This window comes from Somniosus microcephalus, chromosome 1 (assembly GCF_052327205.1).
Source record: "Somniosus microcephalus isolate GS21.2 chromosome 1, FLI_Smic_1.0, whole genome shotgun sequence".
Lineage (NCBI taxonomy): Eukaryota > Metazoa > Chordata > Chondrichthyes > Squaliformes > Somniosidae > Somniosus > Somniosus microcephalus.
The window spans coordinates 103038411-103065237 of record NC_140987.1 but is presented as its reverse complement, the minus strand read 5'-3'; positions in this window follow the sequence as shown (position 1 = coordinate 103065237).

The window sequence follows — 26827 nt, the reverse complement described above, 5'->3', positions numbered from 1 at the left end:
GAATAACTGGGGTCCTAGCACCGAACCCTGCGGTACCCCACTAGTCACTGCCTGCCATTCGGAAAAAGACCCGTTTATTCCAACTCTTTGCTTCTTGTCTGCATTACATTTACATATTACATTTTTGGCGACGACAATGGGAACCTAATGCCATTTTTAGGGATCATGGAAGGACAGTGTTCAACCTTCGAGTGGAAAAGTTTAAGGTGAATTTGTGACACCTAAACTGAATTTTTTGCGATGTTTTACTGTTAATGCTGATGCAGAATTGTCTGTGCTTCGCCTTTGCATCTATGTATACATAGCAACAGCAGCGTTGATTCGCACAGGTGGCGTGCTGAGTCACTGTTTGCCGGGATCAGGACAATCATGGCTGCGCCGAAGGGATTCATCGGCAGCCTCGGCATGTATTTTTTAAAAATTTGTTTATGCGATGTGGACGTCACTGGCAAGGCCAGCATTTATTGCATATCCCTAAATGCCCTTGAGAAGGTGGTGGTGAGCCGCCTTCTTGAACGGCTGCAGACTGTGTGGTGAAGGTACTCCCACAGTGCTGTTAGGGAGGGAGTTCCAGGATTTTGACCCAGCAACAATGAAGGATCAGCAATATACTTCTAAGTCAGGATGGTGTGTGACTTGGAGGGGAACTTGGAGGTGGTGGTGTTCCCATGTGCCTGCTGCCCTTGTCCTTCTAGGTGGAAGAGGTCGCGGGTTTGGGAGGTGCTGCCGAAGAAGCCTTGGCGAGTTGCTGCAATGCATCTTGTAGATGGTACACACTGCAGCCATGGTGCGTCGGTGGTGGAGGGAGTGAATGTTTAAGGTGTTGGATGGAGTGCTAATCAAGCGGCCTGCTTTGTCCTGGATGGTGTCAGGCTTCTTGAGTGTTGTTGGAGCTGCACTCATCCAGGCAAGTGGAGAGTATTCCATCACACTCTTTACTTGTGCCTTGTAGATGGTAGAAAGGCTTTGGGGAGTCAGGAGGTGAGACACTCGCCATAGAATACCTAGCCTCTGATTTTAAGAGAAGGGAGCACCATCCGTGGCTAACTAAGGAAGTAAAGGATGGTATCAAATTGAAAACGAAGGCATACAATGTTGCCAAGATTGGTGAGAGACCAGAGGATTGGGAAATTTTTAAAAACCAGCAAAGGATGACTAAAAAAATAATAAATGGAGAGAAGATGAATTATGAGAGTCAGCTGGCAAGAAACATTAAACAGATAGTAAGAGCTCCTACAGGTATATAAAAAGGAAGAGGGTAGCTAAAGTAAACGTTGGTCCCTTAGAGGATGAGACTAGGGAATTAATAATGGGGAACGGGGAAATGGCAGAGACTCTGAACAAATACTTTGGGCTCAATTATCCAGGCCCAAGGAGGCAGGATTGGAGGCGTGTGAGGTGATAAAATCGCAAAAAATGGCGGGCGGGCCCAATCCCGCCTCCATCCCGCCTCTGAGCAATTTTCCCAAATGCATGTTTTCTGACCCCGTTTCCATCCCGCCTCCAAGAGACGGGCTAGCCCTTAAGGCCCTTAACATCCAGTTAAGTGCCTCTATAATCCCATTTTGAGAGGCCGTTCTGATTTTACCACTTTTCCCACATCCTGCACGTCTCCTCTGGAACACGCCAGTGAATCCTGGTGGCCTCACAAGTGGACTGCTTACTAACAGCTGCAGCTCCACCATTAAAAAGGAGTTTTCAGCAATCATCATTTGCAGGTGACAGAACTTTGTTGTCTCAGGTCTGGGGGAACTTTTAGCAGGTCTACTCATTTTTGTGGAAGTTTGGAGCCTGACACCCATCTCCAGTTTGACCTCCTGGGAAACCCCTCACACCACCTTGACTGAGCACTTCCTCAACTGAGGCATATACCAGAAGCATGGGAACCATTTATTTCCTTTCCTCCTGGACATCAGATTCAGACGAAGACCAGCTGTGGCAGCAGCAGAACCATGAACAACAGCACCACCAACAGCAGCAGCAACAACAGAAGCGCCAAGCTGCTGCTCATCCACCTGAAGCTGCACAGGTCAGAATGCGCCACCGCACGACCACATTGCTGCCCGGGATGCAAGGGACGCACTCATCTTGGCCATATTTGCTTAGCCTGCACAATCAAACAATTTTGTCTCACACCTTCTTATCAGACCATCGACAATGGCCAAGAACCTGCGGACTCCTATCACGCTGACCACCATACTGACAATTGCAAGCCGCCCTAAGCCCTCAACGTGGAAGTCCCATTAGCGAAATGACACATGCCACAACTGCAACAGATTGCCATCAGAATTTTTTATGACAATAAGCAACTGATGGCTTTTCAAAATTAAACACATTACACCCAAGTTACTACAGTAGCCAGCCTTACCATGGAGGTAGCCAGCCTTACCATGGAGGTAGTCATCCTTTCCAAGCAGGTTGCCATCCTTTCCGTGGTGATGCGTTCATGCGCCAATGCCTCCACAAAGGCTCTGCTGATGTTAGCGATGGACTCCTCCATTCGTTCCACACTCACAGTGACCCTGGAGACAAAATCTGCCAGAAACTCCTGCACCTGTTCCTAGAGTTCCAGCACCGCTCTCCTTCTGGATGGACCCGGAGGCACAGGGTCGACATGCAGCAGAGCCGAGCTGGGAGCATCCTCTCCACTGCGACGAGGACACTCCACTGCTGTCCCTGTCTCCACCGTCTGCTGATGCTCACTTGTGAGCTGTGATACACGAGGTGACAACTCTACTCTATGTCCCGAAGGTCCCTCCAAGGTGTGAGTGTCTGCGCTGGTGCAGAGTGCGCTTAATTCTGCTGACGGAGTGCCCTCAGAGGTTGCAGCTTCCTCTGAGGAGTCTGGAAGCTCAGGCTCTTCCTCCTGGACAGTGGGGACAGGGGCTCTCGATGGTCCTGTGGGGGAATAAAGGAAAGAGTTAGAGATGTGAGGTAAAGGTTGCATGCACATTGAATTGTCAATCTGTTAGAGCATCAGAATCATTATCAGTCACTCATGCAATGTCAATGACAGAGATGCCAAACTATTCTGTCACCAGCTTGCTGTGATGCGTCCGCGTGTCCGTAATCCACTTGGGAATCCTCCTCGATCCCGGCAATTTCCAGGGCCGCCTCCTCCGAAGTGGTGAGCTGGGCTACTGAGGGTGGCCCTCCTCCTGTCCTCAATCTTTCCCTCTTATTGTGGGCTCTCTTTTCCTGCAATGAGGGACACAAGTGGAGTTTGAGTGAGAATGAAGGAGTGAGTGTAGAGAATCCATAGTATAGATGCTTAGAAGGAGACAAAGGGCCCTCACTGTGTGTTGTAAGTTGTTGTTTTGTGTCACAGTGATAGGGAGTGTGAGGGCTGCATGGTAGAATAGTTAAGTGAATGTGACCATAGAAAGAGAGGGAATGGGTAAGGGTGCAGGGCTGTCAATGTCAAGTGGGATGTGGAGGAAAAGGTTGGCAAAGCAGAGTGCTGGTGAGGAGAGGCGATGGGGATGAGATTGAGGGTGATGAGAAAGTCATACTCACTTTTCCTGTGCGGAGAAGGTCATGAAACCTCTTCCTGTACTGCAGCCAGGTTCTGCGACACATAGAGATGGCATTGACCTCCTGGGCCACTTGCAGCCATACAGCTTTAGTCTGTTGTGGTAGCTTTTATCTCCCTGAGGAAGGGAAGAGTACCTCCTTATTAGATCTTGCTCCCTGCACCAGAGCTTGGATGGAGGGAGGGCTCATCAAAGCAAGGTGCAAACTTTTGCTTGCTGGTGGACATGGTCGGTAAATAAAGTCCTTCATACAATGTCCAAAGCGTTTCCAGTCTCCAGAAGAAGCAAGGCTGCTTGCAGGCCTTAAATCCAGCAGCACTGATGACATCTTCGGAGGTGACTTTCAGGATGGAAAGACTAATTGGGCCAGGGGTTCCCACACGCTGGAAATCAAGTGCCCAATTAGGGGAAAATCACACTTATTTCCCACTTCACATCGGAGTCGGGGTCCTGACATGAAAACCACCTGATACGCTCCAGCCCGACCCCAATGGCAAAATCGAGCCCTTTGCATCTGTCTTCACTGTAGAAGACACTAACAACATCCCAATAATGGATAATCAAGGGGCCACAGGGAGTGGGGAACTAAAGACAATCACTATCACTAAGGAAATAGTACTCGGTAAATAATGGGACAAAAAGACGGCAAGTCCCCTGGACCAGATGGCCTGCATCCCAGGGTCTTAAAAGAAGTGGCCGCAGAGATAGTGGATGCATTGGTTGCAATATACCAAAATTCCCTGGACTCTGAAGAGGTCCCAGTGAATTGGAAAACCGCTAATGTAACACCCCTATTTAAGAAAGGAGGGAGACAGAAAGCAGGAAACTATAGACCAGTTAGCCTAACATCTGTCGTTGGGAAAATGTTGGAGTCCTTCATTAAGGAAGCAGTAGCAGGGCATTTAGAAAAACATACTGCAGTCAAACAGAGTCAGCATGGTTTTAGGAAAGGGAAATCATGTTTAACAAATTTTCTGGAGTTCTTTGAGGATGTAACAAGCAGAGTGGACAAGGGTGAGCCAGTGGATGTGGTGTATTTGGATTTCCAGAAGGCATTCGATAAGGTGCCACATAAAAGGTTACTGCATAAGATAAGAGCTCATGGAGTTGGGGGTAATATATTAGCATGGATAGGGAATTGACTAACTAACAGAAGGCAGAGAGTCGGGATAAATGGGTCATTTTCTGGTTGGCAAACGATAACTAGTGGGGTGCCACAAGGAACGGTGCTGGGGTCCCAACTATTTACAATCTACATTAATGAGTTGTGAAGAGGACTCAAAGAATCTGCAAAGGGATATAGACAGGTTAGGTGAGTGGGCAAACATTTGGCAGATGGAGTATAATGTGGGAAAGTGTGAGGTTATCCACTTTGGCAGGAAAAATAAAAAAGCAAACTATTATTTAAATGGAGAGAGATTACAAAATGCTACAGTTCAGAGGGACCTGAGGGTCCTTGTGCATGAAACACAAAAGGTTAGCATGCAGGTACAGCAAGTAATCAAAAAGGCAAATGGAATGTTGGCCTTTATTTCAAGGGGCTTGGAGTATAAAAGCAGGGAAGTCCTGCTACAACTGTACAGGGTATTGGTGAGACCACACCTTGAGTACTGTGTACAGTTTTGGTCTCCTTATTTAAGGATGGATATACTTGCATTGGAGGCAGTTCAGAGACGATTCACTAGGTTAATTCCAGAGATGAGGGGTTTGACTTATGAGGAAAGGTTGAGCAGGCTGGGCCTATACTCATTGGAATTTAGAAGAATGAGAGGTGATGTTATCGAAACATATAAGATACTGAGGGGGCTCGACAGGGTAGATGCAGAGAGGATGTTTCACCTCATGGGGAAATCTAGAACTCGGAGGCACAGTCACAGAATAAAGGGTCGCCCTTTTAGAACTGAGATGAGGAGGAACTTCTTCTCTCAGAGGGTCGTACATTTGTGGAATTCTCTGCCCCAGAGAGCTGTGGAGGCTGGGTCATTAAATATATTTAAAGTGGAGATAGAATTTTTTTTGCAAGGTAAGGGAGTGAAGGGTTATGGGGAGTGGGCTGGGAAGTAGCTTTGAGCCCTAGATCACCCATGATCTTATTGAATGGCGGAGCAGTCTCGAGGGGCCAAGTGGTTTATTCCTGCTCCTATTTCTTATGTTCTTATGCTCTTGTTGCCACAGTATTTATGTGGCTGGTCCAGTTAGGTTTCAGGTTAATGGTGGCCCCCAGGATGTTGATGGAGGGGGATTCGGTGATGGTAATGCCATTGAATGTCAAGGGGTGGTGGTTAGACTCTCACTTGTTGGAGATAGTTATTGCCTGGCACTTCTGTGGCACGAATGTTACCTGCCACTTAACATCGTCCAGGTCTTGTTGCATGCGGGCATGGACTGCTTCATTATCTGAGGTGTTGTGAATGGCACTGAACACTGTGCAATCATCAGTGAACATCCCCATTTCTGACTTTATGTTGGAGGGAAGGTCATTGATGAAGCAGCTGAAGATGGTTGGGCCTAGGACACTGCCCTGAGGAACTCCTGCAGCGATGCCCTGGGGCTGTGATGATTGACCTTCAATCACCACAACCATCTTCCTTTGTGCTAGGTATGACTCCAGCCAGTGGAGAGTTTTCTTCCCGATTCCCATTGACTTCAGCTCGCGAACCATTCAGTTCTTACATTGAGCGGATGGAGATGTTTTTTAAGGCCAATAACATTTTTGAGACCGAAGATGCAGCTGAGAAAGTTCAAGCTCAAAAAAAAGTAATTCATGAATGCAAAAAGGCAATTTTTCTAATGGAGATCGTGCCAGATGTCTACGGAACGTTGACAAACCTACTCACGTCAGAGAAAGTGAAGGATGTGTCATTTGAAGACATTGTCAAGAAACTCTACCCAAAGCCATTAGAAATAGCAGAGAGCTATAATTTTGGTACCAGAATCCAAAAACAAAGTGAAATCATCAGTGAGTACATTGTAGCTCTTAAGAATTTGTCTTTGCATTGTAACTTCAGCACATTTTTGGATCGTGTGTTGCAAGATAAGTTTGTATGTGGACTGGTGGATGAGTGCACACAGTCCAAGTTACTGAACACTCCAAACCTAACGTTTGACATAGCATGCAAAATTGCCCTATCTATGGAAATTGCGTCTAAGAATGCTAGGGTGCCCTGTCCAACTCAAGTGACTAGTGCTGCTGTGGTCTACAGTCACAATTCCATCGCCAAACCTAAAGTTGTGAGACCAAGTCAAAAGCATGTTGGTGAGAGCAGTTCAGTGATTTGTTATTGCTGCAATGGAAATCACTCACCACAGTCCTGCCAATGTGGAAATGTGAAGTGTTTTCACTGCCAGAAGCAAGGCCATATTTCAACAGCTTGCAGAGCTAGATCTAAAGTAGGATATAAGAACCATTCTGTGGCAATGCAAAGCAGTGACAACAAAAAGGAAGAGTTCACAATATTGAAGCGAACAAACCTGATGTTGAAGAACTAGGGGGGAAAAATCGGGTGGCGCCCATTTTGGGGTGCTAACATCGCCGGGGCGCTAACTTCAACGCCCCCAAAAAGTTAGCGCCCTCCCCACCATAAATTCAGTATTAGTGCCCCAAGCAGGAGGTAGGGCACTACTGGAAAGCACTCCACCTCTTGCTTGGGGCACTACTACTGAATTTTGCAGCACTACGTGCAGCCATACCATGTGCGGCGGCACATAGCACTGCATCATTGCATGCATCCTCCCCTGATTAAAGGGGAGGGGCCTAGCACTGTGTGCACTGGGGACCTGCTGGACCACCGGGGAGCAGGGTGCCATGAAAACAGCCCGGCATTCAAGAGGAGTGCCGGGCTGAGCGATTGCGGCTGGCACCCCGCATACAAAAGCGAAAGGGGGCAGGTGCTGGCAGTCGGCCAAAATAAAAATGGCTGCCCAACACCTGACCTTTAGCTTGTGCCGCTGCCGCTGCTAATCCGCACCCTGACCCTGTCACATATATCGTGCGGTGATAGGTCAGGGGTTGCAAGGGAGGCCATCGCCAGCGGCGCACGGTGCTACTAGCAACCGCTGCCGCTAACCTCCCACTGAATTTCGCGCGAGGTATTAGAGGTGCAGCGCCCAGGCACTAGGGGATTTGCGCCCTGTTAACGTCCCCCGGGGGCGCTAACGAGAGGAGCAAACCAACCCAATTTTCCCCTCCTAGGCAGCTACAGTATCTATGCCACTAGCGGCAACATGAGCAGTCGTGAGAAAGACTTTGTATAAAACTTTTGATCAATGAGTAATATATTGTTATGCATATTGACATGGTGGCGGACTGCCCTATCATGAGTACGGACACATATGAGAGTAAGTTTAATCAAATACCACTTACAAAGAGTGCCATAGAGATAAAAACCTACTCTGGAGAAATCCTAGAGATGTGTGGACAAATGGAATGTACAGTTCAGCACAATGGCCAGTCAGTAAAGCTGCCTATTATTGTAGCGAGCTATAACAACTGACCAACCCTCAAAGACTGGTTGAGAAAGTTAAAACTAGACTGGAAAAACATCTTCAGTGTGGATGCTTCAAAGAAGTGACCCGACACAATGCTGAATAAGTATATAAGCATGTTCTCAGACAGTTATGAGGGCATCACTGGGTATAATGTACATATCCACATCAAGTCCAATACGAAACCTGTCTATTGTAAGGCAAGGCCGGTCCCTATGCATTGAAAAGTCAGGTGGAGGAAAAGTTAGCAAAGCTGAGAGAGAATGGAGTGCTAGTAAAAACTGACAAAAGTGAATGGGCGACCCTGATTGTGGTAGTAACCAAAGCAGACAAAATTGTACGCTTGGGTGGTGACTACAAAGTTACTATCAACCAAGCAGTTGACAATGAGCAGCACCCATTACCTACATCACAAGATTTGTATGCAGCACTTTCTGGGTCAAAGGTTTTCTCCAAGCTTGACCTGTTGCACGCTTATGCTCAGCTGAATGTTGACAGAGAGTCAACAGTATCTCACTATCAACACACGCAAGGGACTGTACTCATACACCAAGCTGTGTAAAGTCCTCCCCAAAATCTTCCAAACTACGATTGATAAGATTTTGCAAGGAGTTCCAAATTGCTTATGCAATCAAGATGATGTGCTGATCGCAACAAGCAGCGAGAAGAAAATCTAGAAGTGTTAGATTTAGTGCTTCAAAGCTTGAATTCCCAGAATGTCAAATTGAAAAGGAACAAATGTGCTTTTGTGCAGCCCGAGGTTGTGTATCTTGGTCTGAAAGTTGATGCAAATGGCTTGCAACCAGTTAAGGAAAAGGTTGATGCTGTCATCAATGCTCCAAAGCCACAGAACGTATCTGAGTTAAGGTCTTTCCTTGGAATGGTCCAGTACTACGCACGTTTCTTACCTGAGTTACCGACTATGTTAGCTCCATTGCATGAGCTCCTCAAGAAAGATGTCCAGTGGAAGTGGACAAAAGCACAACAGGAAGCTTACGACGCTTGTAAGAGAAGCCTCTCTAGTGATGCACTACTTGTGCACTACGACACAGAGCGTGAGCTTAAGTTAGTGTGTGATGCTTCTAGCCATGGTGTGGGAGCTGTTATAAGCCACGTAATGGATGACAGCCAAGAGAAACCAATCACATTTGCTTAGTGAACCCTCGCAAAGAGCGAAAGAAACTATGTGCAAATTGAAAAGGAAGCACTCGTCATAGTATCTGGAATCAAGAAATTCCAACAGTTCCTGATCAGCAGTAAGTTTACTCTGATAACTGATCACAAACCGCTCCTAGCAATATTGGGTCCCAAATCTGCCATCCCTGCAATAGCCGCATCAAGAATGCAACGTTGGGCCATGTTGTTGTCACAATATGACTACACGATTGAATATTGCACTTCAAAGCACAACACAATCGCAGATGCCTTGTCCAGGTTGCCACATGAAGACTCGTGTTGGAAGTGTGGTAAACCACTTTTATCGTTCACTATCGTTACACTATAGTTATCACTGTTGTATTGTTATCACTGTTCTCACTGTTGTATCACTATACGAGGTCACCTCTTGTCGCGCTGTTATACCTGGGCTGACCACCTCCGACTCCGCCCATGGCTCCACCTACCTGCCCAGGTATAAAGGTAGTCGACTGGCTGGTATTCCTCCTTGTTGGACCCGATCACCCACGAGGGTGGGCTCTGTTATTTAGTCAATAAAAACCTTTAGTTACGTTCCTAACTCGTCGCTTTTTATTGGACGAATTGATAGGTATATCAGGAAGTGAAGGTGAGATTTTCATGCTAGGTGCAGTTGACAAAGACTTTCCCGTGAATGCAACTGAGATTGCAGATGAGACTCAAAAGGACTCAGTACTGAAACGAATGTATGAAAACACATTGAATGGATGGACTGATCAGTGTGTGGACACATAATTGAAACCATTCCATAACCGTCATACTGAATTGTCGTGTGAGCAAGCTTGTATCAAGTGGGGAAACAGAGTGGTGGTACCTACTTCTTTGAGAGATAGAATTCTGGCCGAACTTCATACTGAACATCCAGGGATTGTCAGTATGAAATCAATTGCAAGAAGCTTTGTTTACTGGCTTGGATTGGACAGTGATCTTGAATCACTTGTCAGGAAATGCAGCGTTTGCCAAAATTGCAGAAACAAACCACCCAAAACTCTACTACAACCCTGGTCATGGCCAAGTAGACCTTTTCAGAGAGTAATTGTAGACTTCTGTGAGAAAGCAAATGATTATTTCCTAGTACTTGTAGATAGTCACTCAAAGTGGATTGAAGTGAAACACATTGATTCAAATATTACAATTGAACGTACCTTGGATGAGTTGAGGTCTATCTTCGCATGTCATGGCTTACCTGAAGAGCTTGTTTCTGACTGGCCCTCAGTTCCATTCTGCTCTATTCCAAGAGCTCATGAAATGGAACGCTATCAAACATACTTTCATTCCACCATATCATCCAGCTTCAAACGGATCAGCCGAAAGGTCAGTCAGAATAGTAAAAGAAGCTCTCAAAAAGCAAGTGTTGCAGGGTTGTTCGGGACTCAGCATGAAGCAACGTTTGGCAATTTTTTTGCTAAAGTACAGAACTGGATATACCCCAGTAGAACTCTTGATGAAGAGGAGATTGAGAACATGATTGAATCTTGTTCAACTAAATTTGGCCTCAAGAGTTGAACAGAAACAGTTGAGTCAGAAACGTTATTATGACAGCAATCAGAAAGAACATAGTTTCAAACAAAACGAGTGTGTTCGTGTTCTCAGTCCCCTGGAAAGTCGAGTTCACACAAGTGGGATATAGGAACCATAGTAGAGGTTGGTGGAACCAAGAGATATTTGGTTGAAATTGGTGACAACATCCGAAGTGTTCATGTAGATCAAATGATCTCTGATAGAGATGAACCAAGACATGATCTTGAACCACTTGATCATGAACACATACATGACTTTGACTCCGTTCAGACTTCAGAAACTGAAGTACCAGGTTCAAACAAATCTGAGATAGAAACTGAATCATCTTTGAGTTCGGAACCAGAACAAAACAGCCTGAAAATTGGTTCAACACCAAAACCTTTTGTAAGGACATAAGAACATAAGAAATAGGAGCAGGAGTAGGCCAATCGGCCCCTCGAGCCTGCTCCGCCATTCAATAAGATCACGGCTGATCTGATCCTAACCGCCAATCCACTATCACAGAACCATCTCCTGAATCTAACAGAATTAGACACACGAAATAGGAGCAGGATCAGGCTACACGGCCCCTGGGCCCGCTCCGCTACCCACAGGGCCATGACCGATCCGAACCTAGACTCATGTCCAAATTCCTGCCCGCTCCCCGTAATCCTTAATTCCCTTTACTTCTAGGAAACTGTCTATTTCTGGTTTAAATTTATGTAATGATATAGCTTCTACAGCTTTTTGGGGCAGCATATTCCATGGACCTACCACCCTCTGAGTGAAGTAGTTCCTACTCATCTCAGTTTTGAAAGAGCAGCCCCTTATTCTAAGACTATGCCCCCTAGTTCTAGTTTCACCCATCATCGGGAACATCCTCCCCGCATCCACCCGATCCAACCCCTTCACAATCTTATATGTTTCAATAAGATCGCCTCTCATTCTTCTGAACTCCAATGAGTAGAGTCCCAATCTACTCAACCTCTCCTCATATGTCCATCCCCTCATCCCCGGGATTAACCGAGTGAACCTTCTTTGTACTGACTCGAGAGCAAGTATGTCCTTTCTGAAGTATGGACACCAAAACTGTACGCAGTATTCCAGGTGCGGTCTCACCAATACCTTGTACAACTGAAGCAATACCTCCCTATTTTTATATTCTATCCCCCTAGCAATGAAAGCCAACATTCCATTGGCCTTCTTAATCACTTGCTGCACCTGCATACTAACCTTTTGAGTTTCGTGCACCAGGACCCCCAGATCCCTTTGTACTTCAGTACTTTCCAGTTTCTTGCCATTAAGATAATAACTTGCTCTACGATTTTTCCTGCCAAAGTGCATAACCTCACACTTTCCAGTATTGTATTCCATCTGCCAAATCTCTGCCCACTTACTTAGCCCGTCTATGTCCCCTTGCAGGTTTTTTATGTCCTCCTCACTCACTACTTTCCCTCCCATCTTAGTATCATCTGCAAACTTTGATATGTTACACTTGGTCCTCTCCTCCAAATCGTTAATATAGATTGTAAAGAGTTGGGGACCCAGCACTGACCCCTGCGGAACACCACTAGTTACTGATTGCCAGTCTGAGAATGAACCATTTATCCCAACTCTCTGCCTTCTGTTAGATAGCCAATCCTCTATCCATGCCAGAAAGGGCAGCACGGTGGCATAGTGGTTAGCACTGTTGCCTCACAGCACCAGGGACCTGGGTTCGAATCCGGCCTCGGGTGACTGTCTGTGTGGAGTTTGCACATTCTCCCCTTGTTTGCGTGGGTTTCCTCCGGGTGCTCCGGTTTCCTCCCACAGTCCAAAGATGTGCGAGTTAGGTTGATTGGCTATGATAAATTGACCCTTAGTGTTAGGGGGATTAAATACGTGGGGTTACGGGGATAGGGTGGGATATGTGTTGGTGTAGGGGTTACGGGGATCGGGTGGGATATGTGTCGGTGCAGGCTCGATGGGCCAAAATGGCCTCTATCTGCACTGTGGGGTTTCTGTGATTACCCCCAATCCTGTGATTTTTTATCTTAAGCAATAATCTTTTGTGTGGCACCTTGTCAAATGCCTTTTGGAAGTCTAAATACACTACATCCACTGGTTCCCCTTTATCCACCCTATATGTTACTTTCTCAAAGAACTCCAGCAAATTTGTCAAACATGACTTCCCCTTCATAAAACCATGTTGACTTTGTCCTATTAAATTATGATTATCCAAATGTCCTATTACTGTCTCCTTAATAATGGACTCCAAAATTTTACCTACCATAGATGTTAGGCTAACCGGTCTATAGTTTCCAGCCTTCTGTCTACTGCCCTTTTTAAATAAGGGTGTTACATTACTCACGCACTTTCCTTTCTCTTGCAGGCCAAGGTGGCTCACAACCAGCGTGAGAAGGTGTGGACAGGCAGAGGCCAAGTCCAGATTGAAGAGCTGAGCCAGCTGGAGATCATTGGGAACCAGGTCACCGACACTGTGGTCACCGGTGACATTGACCCCCTTGGGGACAACAATGGTATGTTCATTCCTAATCCTTCTTCTCACATCCCCGTTCCCCCTCAACACACAATCTTTTATCACTTTCAAGCTACTCATACTGTATGCATGCATTTCTGTCTTGCTGCCCCCCTCCTCTCACCATAGCCTGACTATTGTGTCTTTCTGCTTTCAGATAATCAGCAAGCACCCGAGCAGCCTATCCCTGAGGCCACCGCAGAGGAGGAAGATACTCGCAGACACCAGCTCAGATACTGGCACTATGCGTTCTTTAGAGGCTCGTATAGTAGCGGGATCTGCACAGGGTGAGGCACCAGGGACGAATGGGCTGCAGCAAGGCCAGGGTAGCTCGGGGGCCAGCTGCCCAGAGGGCGAGTTCGCGCGTGAGTTCTGCTGCACAGGACTCAGATGAGGACCTCGATGGGGAGGCCTTCAGAAGAAGGGTGGTGGGCATGCACATGGAAATGATAGATGCAATGGCAAGGCTGCCAGTGAGCCACTCGGCAATGGCAAGGAGCATGGAGAAGACCGCCTCCAACATTGCACGGGGCTCTGTGCACACCATGGAGCCCATAATTTCCAGTCTGGAAATGATAGTACACTCCCAGAGAGACTGTGGCAACCCAGACATCAAGGCAGCATTTGATCGAGTGTGGCATCAAGGAGCCCTAGCAAAACTGAAGTCAATGGGAATCAAGGGGAAAACTCTCCATTGGTTGGAATCATACCTAGCACAAAGGAAGTTGGCTGTGGTTGTTGGAGGTCATTCATCTCAATCACATGACCTCACTGCAGGAGTTCCTCAGGGCAGTGTCCTAGGCCCAACCATCTTCAGCTGTTTCATCAATGACCTTCCCTCCATCATAAGGTCAGAAGTGGGGATGTTCGCTGATGATTGCACACTGTTCAGCACCATTCGAGACTCGTCAGATACTGACGCAGTCCGTGTCCATATGCAGCAAGACCTGGACAACATTCAGACTTGGGCTGACAAGTGGCAAGTAACATTCGCACCACACAAGTGCCAGGCAATGACCATCTCCAACAAGCGAGACTCTAACCATCTCCCCTTGACATTCAATGGCATTACCATCGCTGAATCCCCCACTATCAACATCCTGGGGGTTGCCATTGATCAGAAACTGAACTGGACCAGCCATATAAATACCGTGGCTACAAGAGCAGGCCAGAGGCTGGGAATTCTGCGGCGAGTGTCTCACCTCCTGACTCCCCAAAGCCTTTCCACCATCTACAAGGCACAAGTCAGGAGTGTGATGGAATACTCTCCACTTGCCTGGATGAGTGCAGCTCCAACAACACAAGAAGCTCAACACCATTCAGGGTAAAGCAGCCCGCTTGATTGGCACTCCATCCACCACCTTCAACATTCACTCCCTCCACCACCGGCGCACTGTGGCTGCAGTGTGTACCATCTACAAGATGCACTGCAGCAACTCGCCAAAGCTCCTTCAACAGCACCTTCCAAACCCGCGACCTCGACCACTTAGAAGGACAAGGGCAGCAGACGCATGGGAACATCACCACCTACAAGTTCCCCTCCAAGCCACACACCATCCTGACTTGGACCTGTATCGCCGTTCCTTCACTGTCGCTGGGCCAAAATCCTGGAACTCCCTTCCTAACAGCATTGTGGGTGTACCTACACCATATGGACTGCAGCGGTTCAAGAAGGCGGCTCACCATCATCTTCTCAAGGGCAATTAGGGATGGGCACTAAATGCAGGCCCATCAATGAATAAAAAAAAAATTTTTTTTTTAAATGAGCAATGTCGCAGCTTCCATTGTGGCACAGGCAGAAGCAGCCCAACGTCTTAATGCTGCAATTGAAGCTCAGACTCTCTCATGCAGTCTCAGCTTGATGCCTCCCAAGCTCTGATTGCTGCCATCATGGTTGGGTCTACCACTGTCGACCAGGGCTTTCACGGTGTCGCAGCAGGCCAGCAATCTGTGCTGCAACAGATTGCTAGGAATGCTGAGGCGCCGCCCCGGGGGAGTGGCAGTGTCGCCGTAGAGCAGGAACCTGCTATCCTCTCTCAGGATGACAGCATCCTACTCTCACCACTGCCACTCTGCCATTGCCCTTGCAGTGGCCTATGAGCCAGCCAGCCAAGACTGCTGCCACACATGCCGTGGTGGTGCAGTCTATAACCAGGCCTTCTAGGTCCACAGTTGGTCAAAGTTGTCCTGCAAGGCCATTTGAAGTCTCCCACACGGAAACTCAGCAGCCTTCCATCAGCCGTATTGCAGCCACTGGGGGAGCACTGTGTAGGAGCACTAGAGTAGGAAAAGGCACATGAACGACAGGCACTAAGGGGTTGCACAAGGGTGATTAGTTATTAGAATTCATGTGATATGTTTGATATGTTTATAGATAAATTTATTAATTGTGTTTGGAAACTTTTGTGGTGTTTCTCATTTCAGCTTTGCACCCAGGAGGATGGTGTGATATGGCATGAGACAGGGATGGAATGATGGGGATGTGGTGAGCTACGGGGATCATTCACACAATCGGAGTCTGATGAGCCCATCCAGAAGGCCGATAGTCTCGGTGCCTCTGCCCTACCTCCTGTTCCTCCTCCTCCTCGTCCTCGTCCACCTCTTCCTTATCCTCCTCTCCCTCGTCGTCCTCCTGAGGTGGTCCCGCAATCCCTGGTGTCAAAGGCTGCACCCTCATGGTGGCCAAATTGTGGATCATGCAGCAGACCACCACGAAATGGGACACCCGCTCAGCCGAGTACTGGAGGGCTCCTCCCGAGCAGTCAAGGCAGCAGAACTGTTGCTTCAGTAGACCGATGGTCTGCTCAATGATTTTCCTGGTGGCAGCATGGCACTCATTATATGAGTGCTGAGCATGAGTGTTGGGGTTGCAGAGGGGAGTTATGAGCCAGGTGGAGAGCGGATAGCCGTTGTCTCTGACCAGCCACCCGCGAGCTTGACAAGTTGGCTGGAAGAGTGTTGGCAGAATGAAGGCATCATGGCTGCTGCCAGGATAGTGGGCATTGACATTGAGGATTCGCTGTGTGTGGTCGCACACCAACTGCACATTAAGTAAGTGGTAGCCTTTACGGTTACAGAAGATCTCAGGATTGTTATGCAGTGCCTGCAAAGCCACCTGGGTGCAGTTGATGACACCCTGCACCATGGGGAAGCCTGCTATCCTGGCAAAACCACATGCACGCTCATCCTGCTTCTTTCTGGTGATCGGGAAGCCAATGTAATCCCTTCTCCTGCTGTAGAAAGTGCCTCAGTGACCTCCCGGATGCAGCGATGGATGGGGAACTGTGAGATGTTAGCCATGTCTCCTGCTGCAGACTGGAAGGATCCGCTGGCAAAGAAATTGAGGGCCACAGTGACCTGGAATGCCACTGGAAGAGCAGTGGTCGCCCTGGTCTGAGGCTGGAGGTCTGGTTGCTGGAGGTGGCAGAGTTCTGTGACTACCTCCTTGGTGAAGCAGAGCCTCCTAAGACACTGCTCCTTGCTTAATTGAAGGTAGGAGAAGTGATGTCAGAAGTCCCTAGGAGGGTAAGGCCTCCTGTTGAGAGGCCTGATGGCCCTCCTCCTCCCTCTGCGCACATGTTCCCATCTTTCTCGCTGCCTGGAGGGCAAGGTCGACTGCCAGTACAGGCCCTGTGACTTTTAGGAAGTATTGTAAATTGAAGCGTTTCAAAATAATTATGGAGTTTTGTACTTGCCAGAATATTCCCTGATACCAAAGAACCTTGACATAACTAAAGAAAACTGTTGCAGTAGCAGGAACTAACACACAGTCATTCAAATTCACAAACCTGTCAGCTGCAAGTGGTTGGTGATGATCCCTTTAAATATCGTCGCTGGAGCCGGCTTCCTGCTGCTGCACACCACCTCAACCTGCTGTTGTTTTCTCCAGCTGGTAAATTCAACGGCCAAAACGAAGTTGGGAGATCGGGCATCAGTGAGCATTGCACACTCACTGACGTCATGATCTCCATGATTGCGATGTCCCTGGCGATCGAGTTTAGCGGCAGCGCTACTGGCAAGATGGATATGGCGTGCACCGGTGGAACCGCCATCAGCTGGTGGTAGAGCTCTCAGCGGCATTTTAGCGCCATCTTGTGGCAGTAACGTGTGGCGCTAAACACATGAATTTCTCCCCAAAGGTGTTGTTACTAGACTATAACAAGAATAATTCTATCCCATACTGCCACCTGTAGCGTAATGAAACCTTTAGGGTACAACTTAGTTTCTGAACACATTTGTCTTTTAAGTAATTCAGTTTTCTAGTGTATTCATCTGCAAAACCGAAAATTATAATGGCCTGGAATTTGCGGTCCATGATGATGGTGAACTGGCAGCGTTCACCATCACTTCGCCTTTGAAACTGACCGCAACTTCAGGATTTAGCACATGTGCAGCATAACGCAGAAATCCTGAAGTTGCGGCTTGTCATTCACTGCTCCTCCACAGGCTATGCTGTGCTCCACCCAAAGCCCCCCCGCCCCCGCCCCGTCCCACACACACACACAGAGCCGGCAACTAGTGTAATCAAGGAAATCAGTGAAACCGACAAAATCTTCGGCTCTTTCGCAGTAATTACTCTGTTAAATGCCCCATTAAAAGTTAGACCCTTTAGATTAGGTGTAACTGAGATTTTAACAGTATATTGACTGCTAAACAAAGGTCATGGCCCTGAAAAAGTCATTTTAATTTTGTGGAGTGTCAAATTAAAAATTTTTAAGAAACTTTATTTTTTCAGGTTTGCCAAATCCCCATGTGAGAGTCCCAATCTTTGTTTTGCTCTCTCTAACCTTTTTAAAAAGTTAGAATCAAAGAAGCTTACCCACTTCCTGGTTCGCAGTCTATGAGAATTCTGCGTTTTGATTGGCTACTTAGACAGCCTGTTGCCGTCACAGCAGCGCTTTGCTGGGAATCCCCATTAACTTCCGTTGATTTCAATTACTCGTCGGAAAACCCGAAATTCTCGCCACAGAGATCGCGAGATCTTTTGCGAAGCTTACTTCGGCACCAGCGGCGAACGCCTTTGCTTCACCGCTGACCGCAAATTCTGGGCCATTAATATATGGCTTTTTATAATATTTTTATAATCTTATAATTCAGCATCCACTAACTACCCAAATCCTGTTCCTAACATTTGTTCATCTTCACTCCTAAATACAAATTACTAACCTGGCCCATCAATCAACGTAGATATTAGCATTACTATCCTCTTTGGTTCATAAAGCACTAATCAGTTGTGCCTCTTCAGCTAAATTAGTGAACTACTGGCAATTTATTGCTGCACAGGAAGTTTTTTCTTCTTCTCTGCCAATTGCGTGAGTTGTAACTCCTTACTGTGCAGAGTGCAGTAAACTGTGTTACTGTTGTTAAAAAGCCAGGCAGCGAGCCAGGATGGCCACAGGGTTCGACCCGAAACGTCAACTCAAATTTCTCTCCACGGATGTTGCCTGACCTGCTGAGTTTTTCCAGCATTTTCTGTTGTTATTTTGCCCACAGGTCAACTGCCCTCAGCGCAGCCAAAGGTTGTGCAATAAAGTACCAAGAAAAATAAGGGAGCTATATAGCGTACAGTACCTTTCAGTTTCTGTAGGTGGCGCTATTTTATCATTTTACAGCTCATTCCGAAGCAAAAGCATTGTGCTGTTAAATTTGTGCTTTAAAATTCTGGCAGGCATAAATACACAGGGTGAATGGATCTGAATAATATGTTTGAAGAGCAAATTATCAGCTGTTAAATATCAGCTGTTGCATGTGTGGTAGTAGGTCGTCCTCTTGGGTTGATGTTGCTGTTCGATTGTTAGGATGCTGCAGTGTTAATTTGTATTTAGAGTTTTTAAAATTCTGCAAACATTCATTTCCACTTGCGACACCAGGAAATTATGTTTTTTTTTTGTAAATCAGACATTTTCAAAGAAGTTGTGACAAAGTTGTACCATCCGCAGGATCACAACAAACTAATCAAAACTAGGAATAAGCACGGATAAAAAGAAAAAAATAGAAATGCTGGAAACTTGAACTAGAAAAAGAACTTGAATTTATATATCACCTTTCATTTCCTCAGGACATCCCAAAGTGCTTCACAGCCAATGAAGTACTTTTGAAGTGTAGTCACTATTGTAATGTAGGGAACTATGGTAACCAATTTGCACACAAGGTGGGGTCATTTTGATTTTGTGTGATAATGTACAACGGCGTTTCACAGGAAATCACAGGAAATCACAGGAATCCCACAGTGCAGATAGAGGCCATTTCGGCCCATCGAGCCTGCACCGACACATATCCCACCCTATCCCCGTAACCCCACGTATTTAATCCCCCTAACACTAAGGGTCAATTTATCATAGCCAATCAACCTAACCCGCACATCTTTGGACTGTGGGAGGAAACCGGAGCACCCGGAGGAAACCCACGCAAACACGGGGAGAATGTGCAAACTCCACACAGACAGTCGCCCGAGGCCGGATTCGAACCCGGGTCCCTGGCGCTGTGAGGCAACAGTGCTAACCACTAGTTTCGGTAGCGTACATCTCACCCAATTTTCATTTCCACCGACTTCAAAATTACCCCCATAGTTCCATACACAGTAATGAAATATATGACTAAACAATCTGGTTTTAGTGGTGCCGGCTAAGGAATTATTGCTGGACAGAACACCAGATGAATTCTGCTGCTCTTCTTCAAATAGTACCATGACAGACTGGGCCTCAGTTTAATATCTCATCCAAAAGGCCCCTTCAATACATAGAAACACAGAAGATAGGAGCAGGAGTAGGCCATTCGGCCCCTCGAGCCTGCTCCGCCATTCAATGAGATCATGGCTGATCATCCAAATTCAGTACCCTGTCCCTGCCTTCTCCCCATATCCCTTGATCCCTTTAGCCTTAAGAAATATATCTAACTCCTTCTTGAATATATTTAATGAATTGGCCTCAACTGCCTTCTGTGGTAGAGAATTCCACAGGTTCACCACTCTCTGGGTGAAGAAATTCCTCCTCATCTCAGTCCTAAATGGCTTACCCCTTATCCTTAGACTGTGACCCCTGGTTCTGGACTCCCCGGCCATCGGGAACATCCTTCCTGCATTTAGTCTGTCTAGTCCTGTTAGAATTTTATACGTTTCAATAAGTACTGCACTGAAGTGACAGCCTAGGTTATCTGCTCAAGTTTCTGCAGTGGGGTTTAGAACTTCTGACTCTATGGTGAGAGTACTACCACTAAGCCAAGGTTGACACAAACCTCAGAAAATGCTGTAAATACACAGCAGGTCCAGCATCTGAGAAAAAGAGATTAATGTTTAAGGTGCAGACCCTTCCTTGAAACGTGTTGTGACAAAGAGTCTACATCTTAAATATTAATCTGTACTTTTCTCTTTTGAAATGCTGATGAACTTGTTGCATATTTCCAGAATTTTCTGTTTTTATGCAAGATGTAAACAACTGTATCACTAGTGAAAATGGATACTCACTGCCCCTCTGCAAAAGTTTTGATGGACATTCTATCTCATCTCCTCACTATATCAACAGAAATCTGAAACTTCCTGTCAACTGGAGTAAAATAAAACCAGTTCAAAGCATAAAACAGCCCAGAATGGAGTGCCTCGTATAGTCTTCCTTTGATCACACTACTTTTAGAACGCCAGAATCAAAAGTATGACTAAGTTGATATTCTATTTTTCTTCTCCTTGAGGGAGATTTGTAAACACATAGGGCTAAAAATTCAGTTTGGGGCGCCCAGCTCGCCTGGGCGCCGGAATTACCGCTGCGCGCGGAGCCACTTGCGCCAGCGGGATATTCAGTTTCAGCGCCCCAAATGGAATCCGGCCGCTAAACAAGGCTTTAGGCGCCCCGCTTGGGGCGCTGAAACTGAATTTTGGCGCGCAAAGTGCCGCAGCGCCACCCGCTGCGGCACGGCAGGCTGCGGTACTGCAGGCCTTCCTCCCACTGTTAAGGGGGAGGTGCCTGCAACAGCGCGATCCCCGCTCGCGAGTGCCGGCAAATGAGCCCGGCACCAAGGAGAAGTGCCGGGCTCTCGGGAAACAGCTGGCAATGCCGCGGGGGGGGGGTGGTGTAGGAGGCCGGGGACGGAGGCGTGGGCAGGCGGCCGCCGAAAAACCGGCCGGCCGCACCTCCACCTTAGCTCGCCCCACTACCGCCACAGGTAGGCCCCTGTGTACCGGTCGCTATTTGCGGCCGGCGCGGAAGAGGCGGCTGCGACCTAATATGTCGCTCGGGGCGGTAGCGGGGCGCTGCGCACACCGATGACGTCATCGGTGGCGGCGCAGCGCTACAGGCTAACGCCGCCATTAGCGCCCCGTTAAATATCGCGGTGGTTGTGGCCAGAGGCGCAAAAGCCCTCTTTGGGCGCAAACTGGTGGCGCAGGCCACTGAATTTCTAGGCCATAATTTCTTTAAAATGATTTTTTAATTTCATCAGTCTTTATTAAAATAACTATCTGCTGATTTAAAATATATATATACAGTATATTCAATTATTGGAGCAGGTACAGCAAAGTTAGTATCAGAAGTTAAGGGAATAATGGATGAGGAAAGATTGACAACCCTGGGTGTTGTCTGTCTTGAAAGGAGAAGACTGAAAGGGGATATGATAGACAATTATGAGAGGTTGGACACATTGGATCCAAATAAGCTTTTCTGCCATGTACAGAATTTAAGTATGAGGGGTCATATTTTCAAATTAAGGAATACAAAAGACAATAGAAAATGCAGGAAGAGCTGTTTTTACAAACAGGGTGTTAATTATGTGGAACATATTACTGGCTTGGGTGATGGAAAAATAAACCTTTAATGGGTTTCAAGAGAGAATTGGAAGGTTCTTGTCAACAAATGGGATTCAGGGATTCTAGAAATGCATCTAGGGAATAGGTGGGCTAGATGGACTGAAGGTCTTCTGCCTGAAACTGGTATAATGTTACTATAGTTTGAAGCTATGGAGGTGAATTCGCTCAAGGCTTCTCCTGCTCCGCCACTGTATCATCCACCAAAGTTACGCAGCAGAGGAGGAGAAGCTCCAAGGAAATATTTGGGATATAAGTCTCAAAACCAATAAAAGGTATGTGTCTTAAGTACTGGTTCCATGTCCTAAATTCTGATGCTGCTGCATAATTGTATACAGGGAATACAGTTCCCCTGTAGCTTGCAGTGAAAAATGCCTAGAATCACTGCAGTTCAAATCAGATGACACAATCGCACTTCAGTTCCAATGAATGCTCCTCCATTGGTGGGGGAAAGGGGGAAAGTATCAATTTTTTCTTTACTTTCATTTTTAAGTCATCTTTCCCTCTTCCCTCCTACAGTGGCCTCTGCTACCCAACCCTACTCCAAAACAAGTATTGTTGCTGCTGGCTGTCCAAATGAGATTCATGTCATTCTCCTAAATAAGAGGTTAGGGTCAGCGGCCATCTGGTTTTCGGCCTATATCAATGGCACACCAGTAAACACCTGTTAGGAGGTGCTTGAGAGGAGCTTAGAGTCTCATTTATGCTGATGGGGAGCTGTTGCGTATTGACACACATGTTTCCTGTCATAAAGAAAGAATTTGCATTGATATAGTGTCTTTCGTGTCCTCAGGACATCCCAAATCACTTTACAACCAATGAATTACTTTTTAAGTGCATGTAGGCAAATGCAACAGCCCATTTGCATGCAGCAAGATCTCACAAACAGCAATAAGATAAATGATTCATTTCACCCAAAAGACAGTACCTCTAACGTTGCAACATTCCTTCAGTACTACCCTAAAGTGCCAGTCCAGATTATATGCTTAAATCCTGGAATAAAACTTAAACCCATAACCTTCTCACTAACAGGCAAGAGTGCTACCACCGAGCCAAACTGACATTATTGGTACTCTTGTCAATAAAGGACATCCAGAAAATCAACAAGTGTTCAGACCCAAAGTTTCCCTGGATCTTGTTATCTTCTGTTACATTAACATCCTCTTTTGCCACACAAAAAATACTGAGCCCATTCACTGTGTCGTTGTGCTTAGTTTGTGGTGCAAAATTGCATGTACACTGATGCACGGGTCTGGTTCAACATCAATTTCCAGGTGCACAACAACACCCCCAGGCCCACCAAACACAATTTTAAAAATAAAATACACAGGAGCAATTGAAGAATGAATAACCTTTTACCTTTACTTGTCAAGTATCTCTGCTCTCTTGTAGGCTTGATAGAGGTTGATTCAGAATATGGAGCCTAACCCTTCTCTCCATGGACACAAGACTGGATCTCCAAATTTTGAATCGGTCTCCAATGGACTTACAGGAGAATGGAGGCAAATGGCTATGTAACTGTGGGGAGCAGTGCCTGAAGATTATTTTGCAACCTGAAACCCAATGTATGAGGTTAAAGGGGTATGAATTTCCACCCTTCTCTGTGAGGAAGTACCCATTTTTAATTGGCACCTTTCCTTAAATTAATTAGATCATTAACTCAAATTTTTTTGAATATGGCTATAAACCTGAGTTCCAGCACTCTGCACCACCACACTACTTTGAAATGTCTTTTTTAATATGACTGTCAAAATGCGGATCTTCATCATGCTCACGACTAGTCTGCTTAAGATACCACACAGCAAAATGCCACAAATCAATCGTGAATATGCTATTCAAGTAAATTTGTGTATAAATATGGTATTACACACATGTCTATATAGTATGGCACACTCTTACCTAGCCAATCATAGCCTGGGCATCTCTAACAATGCTTCCTTTCCTAGCCATGCATGTGGCCTCTGGAATTCCTGAACGATACATCCTTGGCCCACTCCTCTTCATCATTACCAGCAAATCGTTTTTTTTTTAAGTTTGTAAAGAAATAAAAAATAATAGCTAATATGCAACGCTCATCTAGGTGAGGCACTGAAGAGGCATTAAAGAAACAAACGGGGTAAAAGTATCTATGTAACCATGGGAAAAATACACATGTACAAAGCATGAAAAAGGGGAGAATAAAAAATACCTGCAAATGCATGAAACTGAAATAAGAACAGAAAATGCTGGAAATGTTGAAAATGCCAATCCCCAGCTGTGAAGTTCCTTAAGACATATTGCTACATTAAAGGCACAATATAAATACACGTTGTTGTTGAAATGTGCAGTAGCACCCGAAAAGAGAAAAGCTAGGTGAATAACCCGGTGCAGAACCCCACTGGAACAGTGTTCTGGTGAAGGGTCTTCACCCGAAACACCAATTCACCTACCTTACCCCTAGATGTTAACAGACCCTCCGTGTATCTAGCATACATGCTCAAAAATACTTTCTCTCGGGAAGATGGGGGTGAGGGAATGATGGGGTGAGTGGTAAGTGAATGGTGCATGGAGGGTGAGGAGATGGTGAGATGGGCAGAAGCAGAGGCGACAAGTGAGTGAGTGGAAAGGTGATACAAGTTGTGAATGGCTATTGCAAAGGGGTAGGAAAGGAAGCACGGCAGACGGAGGAAGGGATGGGATGGGATCTACCTCTCGCCACGGGAGTAAAGAACAAGAGAAAGAAAGTAGCAGAAAAAGAGAAACACAAAAATGTGTATAAAAGAAAGCACTAGATAAAAACAAAAGAGGAGAAATAGGGAGAAACAACAACATGAAGACAACACAGGCTTTAAGGAGGAGACTGTAGGCTCCAACTTGCTGTGAGCAGCTTCATAAGTGATCCACTATAAATGCAAGCCTTGCTAGTTGTATTTAAAACAAGTCTTCAGTCTAATGTGCATATGTCACACTCCAAGCATATTATTTCAAAATGTTAAAAAACATTAAATGGGAAACAGTCACTTCACGGTGAGGTCATTTAAAGGTTCATTTTTGTTGCTGACGGAGATTTGCAGATTGACCTGGAGCCAGAAATTTACAAGCATCTGGCAATCTGCAAACTTCCCTCCTTAATCATCTGTAACTGACCTTATGACCTATTTAGACCACTTCCCCTTAGGCTAAAAATCACAAAGGTACTCCAGACCCCAGACTGCCCCTGAACAGTACAGAAGATCAGCCAGTATGGGCCAGATTTTGCAGTAGAAATAATGATGAGGTCAACAGCGCTCACCTTTATTTGCGTTGAAATCAGACAGCAACTTCCAATGACCGGACATGCGCAGTTAAATGCAGCAATCAGGAAGTTGCTGTCCGATATGCTCTGCTCCTCTGAAAGCTTCCCGAAAACTGCATCTTGTCATTTGACTCACCATTCAAATACATTGAACGGCGTAAAGTTGTTGTACTTAACTCATAGATATGGACTAAACTCGCCAGAAAAAGTTAGGGCTTGTCCATTCCAGTCTAAGTAAATTTTATTGGCATGACAAGTTTTAATTGCTGTCAAACAACCTTTCTGGCCCTGAAAATTAACTTTTACAAGTGTGGAGTCTCATTCCTTCAGCTTTTAATTATTGTTGGAGATTGAAAACAAATAATGAAAATGCTTTTCTTTACTTGTTCTTTCTGTCTCTTTTATCGCTCTCTCTTAATCAATCTTTCTTTCCCTCTCTTTATTTTGCTTTCTGTACCTGACTTGACATTGAATTCAATATTCCAACTTGCACTTCCTGGTTCAGACAGCTCATTAATGATTCTTCACTTTGATTGGTTAAGGAGAAACACAGTTGTTGGCCCTGTTCACATAGGTCCTAGATGTCCTGTAGACGGTGCTGCAATTTTTGGATACTTTTCTCACAGTAACTTGCCATACAAAAGCCCATAGAATGTCTATGGGTAAGTGTAAGTCTAACGGATGGCTGGCACTGTTCATTCGTCTCTCAGAGCAATGTCCGGTCCATTATGTTTAAAGTAATGATGATGTGATGGGGTGGTGTTGAAGATATTGGGGGAGAGATTGGTTTGTGTCGTGTCCATGATTGGCCCCACCAACCATAGCCCGTTCCAACCTCCCTTCTGGGCATTACCTATGAGCTGCTGCCAGCGAGGCAAGCAAACTCAACATTTGAGACCCACAATGTGCAAGCTGCCTGTGGAGGCATGATAGGTGCCAGCAGCTCACGCATTTAATGCTAATGAGCCTGAGGCCCAATTTCAGGCCGACCTTGGGCTTCTTGGTTTGGGTGCATGCTGAAAATGGGCCAGATGAAATTCTACCTTATTTTTAATACAGCTGAACAGGAGAGGGAGCTCTGTGCTAATCAAAGAAATGTGTTAATTTGAGAGGTGCATTTAAATCAAATGATACATTTTTAAAATCATACTTTAGCAAATTTTCCCTTCAATTTAATACAATATCCTTTAAGCCTCTGGGTTGAGGAAAAGTTTGGTTTACTGTGAGTCCTAACCATTCATTTTAATCAAAAGTAATTGTTAGTTTCAATCAACCCCTTCAATAATGCACCACATTTGGGGACAAATATTCGAAGTGAGGAGCCTAGAAGGCACCTCAAGACACTGACACCAAACCCAATGCTCAATGACATAATTCACATTGTGATTTATTTAGCCTTCCTTAAACAGCTTTATTTTTTCCACTTATTTCAGACCTTTTCTCTGTAAAGCTTTGTCAAAGTATTCATAAATCTGTCACAGAATCATTGGATTATAAATATCCCAGGACATTGGGCGGGTTATTCATGAAAA